This window comes from Megalops cyprinoides, chromosome 10 (genome assembly GCF_013368585.1).
Source record: "Megalops cyprinoides isolate fMegCyp1 chromosome 10, fMegCyp1.pri, whole genome shotgun sequence".
NCBI lineage: Eukaryota > Metazoa > Chordata > Actinopteri > Elopiformes > Megalopidae > Megalops > Megalops cyprinoides.
Window position 1 is genome coordinate 36,116,514 of NC_050592.1, and position 4,108 is coordinate 36,120,621.

Sequence of the window (4,108 nt, forward strand, 5' to 3'; positions counted from 1 at the left end):
TTATTATTTTTGTGATATGGCACAACTCTTGAAAATGAAGCTGCCAGTTTTACTTGCTTTCTGACAGACTGAGAGCTTTTACCCAGAAGAGGTCTGCCCCTCTTTGCGGTATTTCACTCAGCAAACTGAGTTGAGGTGGTGAAATATATTTGTCGTGCTGCTACCTTTAGTTGTGATGTTTCTGCAGCATAATTTGCACAAGAGTGCACTCTGTTGAGTGTCATCCCTCCAGAAACCAAACCATTTCCACACAACCGACCCATGCGTGTTCTTTTTAGGAATTAAATCTTCATCATTGGCTTTGTTTTCCTCCATTGTTTACTGACTTATCAGTTATCACTGAGGTAGGTCTGAGTGTGGGAAAGTGGTGAAGATTGCTACAGTGACATACACTGACAATGATAGGCAGGCGTGGTGACAGTGGTGTATGTGTGTGCGCGTGTGCACCAATTAGTGAGAGAGAGAGAGAGCTGCACCGTTCTTTGCTGTTAAAACACATGTAGATGGTAACCTGCGTAGCCAATATTATGCATATTCAATATTACGAATATGGTCATTTCTTATATCTTCTACAAAATAGTATCGAATATATCGATATTTTCGATATTCCGCCTAGTCCTATGCGTAACTCAAAAAAAGTGTGCAGCTATACACTATTCAGCACTGACAGACACAGGGGGGGCAACCGGCCCCCCTGGTGCCCCCATGTTTGAAAAAGCGTTGCTGAAGTGCCCTCTAGAGTGGTGAAAACAAGAGGAAGTGCCCTATTGGCTGCCCTTCACATGGGAAAAAAGGTGGTCTCTAGGGTGCTCCTTCATGCAATAAATTACGATGATGTGCAGGCTACAGCAAGAAAATTTGATAATGTGTCTTAATGAGTGCCCTTCAAGTGGAGAAAACGTGATGCGGTGCCCTATAAGGTGCTCTTACAATGGTCTAAACTTGATGTTCCCTATTGGTGCCCTTCCAATGGAAAAGGGTGCCATTATGAAGTGCCCTTTATGCCACTCCTGCATGACAGTGTCCCTTTCCAGTAGAGAAAATGGGATGCAGTGCTGTATAGGGTACTCCTACAGGTGAGAAAACATGATGAAGTGCCCAGTTAGGTGCTCCTCTAATGGAGAAGTGCCCCTCCAGTGGATAAAATGTGATGCAGTGCTGTAAAGGGTGTCCCTACATGCGTGAGAATGTGGGGAAGTTTCCTAATAGATGTCCCTCCAGTGGAGAAAATGTGATGTGGTGATAGGTGATAGGTGTGATAGGTGCCCTTACTATGGGATAAACTTGAGGTTCCCTACAGGTGCCTTTCTGATTAAAAAACTCATGAAGTGCCCTCTTAGATGCCCTTCCAAGTGAGAAAACACAATGAAGTGCCCTTGCAATGGAGAGAAAAAAATCCCAATGAAGAAAATGAGATGCAGTGCCCTACAGTCTCCCCTACAACATGCTCTCTAGGGCAGGCTTTCCCAAAGTGGGTGCTGTGACGACTGTCTACGGGTGTTTCAGCCACACTGATTGTTAACAGGTGCATAAAATCAAGCACATAGCCATACAATCTCCATAGACAAACCTTGGAAGTAGAATGGGTTGTACTGGAGAGCTCAGTGACTTTAAACGTGGCACTGTCATAGGATGCCATCTTTGCCACAAGTCAGTTTGTGAAATTTCTGCCCTGCTAGATCTGCCCCAGTCAACTGTATGTGCTATTATTGTTAAGCGGAAGTGTGTAGGAGCAACAACAGCTCAGCCATGAAGCAGTAGACCATGTGGGGCCACCGAGTGATGAATGTAAAAAATTACGATGTGCGTAACACGTAAAAACCCCCTATCCTCTGTTGAATCACTCACTACAGAGTTCCAAACTGTCTCTGGCTGCAACATCAGCACAAGAACTGTGCATCGGTAGCTTCATGAAATGGGTTTCCATGGTCGAGCAGCTGCACACAAGCCCAACATCACTATGTGTAATGCCAAGCAACGGCTGGAGTGGTGCAAAGCATGCCACTACTGGACTCTGGAGCAGTGGAAACGCGTTCTCTGGAGTGATGAATCATGCTTCACTATCTGGCAGTCTGATGGATGAATCTGGGTTTGGCGGATGCCAGGAGAGCGCTACCTACCAGAATGCACAGTGCCTACTGTAAAGTTTGGTGGAGGAAGGATAATGGTCTGGGGCTGTTTATCAGGGTTTTGGCTTGGCCCCTTAGTTCCAGTGAAGGGTAACATTAATGCTACAGCATACAAAGACATATTAGACAATTGTATGTATGTATATTGACCAATATTGTAAATGAAACACTGAACTGCAGACACAATTAAATAAAAACCTTGCTAGCCAAGATATACAGTAGGGCAGAGTTAGTCAGTGTAGCAGGTTATCAGTGTAGCATCCTATCAAGGCAGATAGTTTGCTAGCTACAGTATATGCTAGCCAGGTAAGCAAATCCTTATATCTACATAGCCTGCTACATAATGTCAAATTAGACTGACTATCGAAACCCATCTGTCAGTTAGCTAGGTAGCAGTGGCGGCTGGTGAGCTGGAAACAGGGGAGGCTTAAACATTACCTTTAAATCTATCACTACTTTCAACCTGTTCCTCTTTATCCTCCTTGATTAACAATAAAACAAATAATTTACAGAATAATTGACACCAATCGCGTAAATGGAGTAAATGATTATGCTCGCGAAACAGCGCAGATTGTCTGTAGTTTGTGTGCTTGCGAAAGCTTGCTAATGATAGATTTAAAAGTAATATTTCAGCAGCTGTTTCCAGCTCACCAGCCGCCACTGCTAAGAGCTATATGTTAGCCACTTAATGTGGCTGGACTGACAGCTAAAACATAGGTGCAGTATTTTAAATTACGCCTCCCTTGCTATTCTGCTAAGACCGTGTTCAGTCAGTTAGAAATGTATGACATGACAACAGAAGTAGCCGCAGTAGTAAAATATTTATCACGCAGAAAAATATTTTACTGGTACTGGACTGTGACTGTGCGTGGACTTTTTTTTACGATATTTTTTACGATACACCGGTGTACAACGTACGAATATTGAATGAGCAATAGTTGCTAGTGACAATTAGTCATTTCCGGTTGTGAGATTTGAAAACCTCACGGGGTAAGATTTGGGGCGTGGCAATTGTTACTGGGGTTTAGCATCTCATCTAAACGTTTATTCCAAGCTCGTTGGTTTGTAGATGGGAAGTACACTTACTCCAATGTTATTTATTTGTTTGTTTATTAATGAATTTCTAAATGGGATTTTGTCTCTTTTGGCTGAAGCTAGCAATATGACTAGTGTATACAAATAATATTAATGGAAGTTTGTGAATAGGCTATAATAGTTTATGGTTTCATTATTAAAGATAATGATAAAAACCTTGAAATCTAGCCCATCTACAAACATCGTCAAAAACTAAAAACACTAATACTTCATTTATTCTTTATTTGAAACATGGATGGATGACAAGTAAGCTTAATGAACTGGTTAATTAACTTTAGCTTATTAAGTACCACATATGGTGTGTACTTGTCAGTCAGCTCTTATTTTGATAGAGAATGGCCCTTTATTTTATGCAGAAACACTACACTGGAAATCAAATTGCTGCTGGCTGGACGGAATTTTACAACGTCCGCCATCTGTCGGGAGACAACGGTGTTGAATGTAGACTGCCTTCTTACCTCCGGGTCCTTCCTACCCTTGCCAGCAGATCTAAGATCAGGTCAGGAATCCTCAGCCGTTTCTCCAAACATTCAGTAAAAAAGGTTCTGATTCCGAAACAGTTAGAAAAGGCACAAAGTGACCCTTTAGCTCACAGACTCATTAAACTGGCGCTCGGTAAAATAATACTAATAATAATAAAAATAATGTGACAAAATCTGGTAAACCTTGGGTCTGATTTTTCTCGGACAATTAAGTATTATAAATAAACATATTTGATTGTGAGTTTTTTTTTTTTTTTTTTTTGTAGTTTAGTCACTGTTTAAAACACCTAAATATTTACAGATATTTACGTTTTGAGCATGGCATTTTGTGTAACAGCCCTGGTCCTTTCTGTGGGTCCTGAGTAAACGTTGCGGTATAAATGTACGCATGCGTGATAGGGA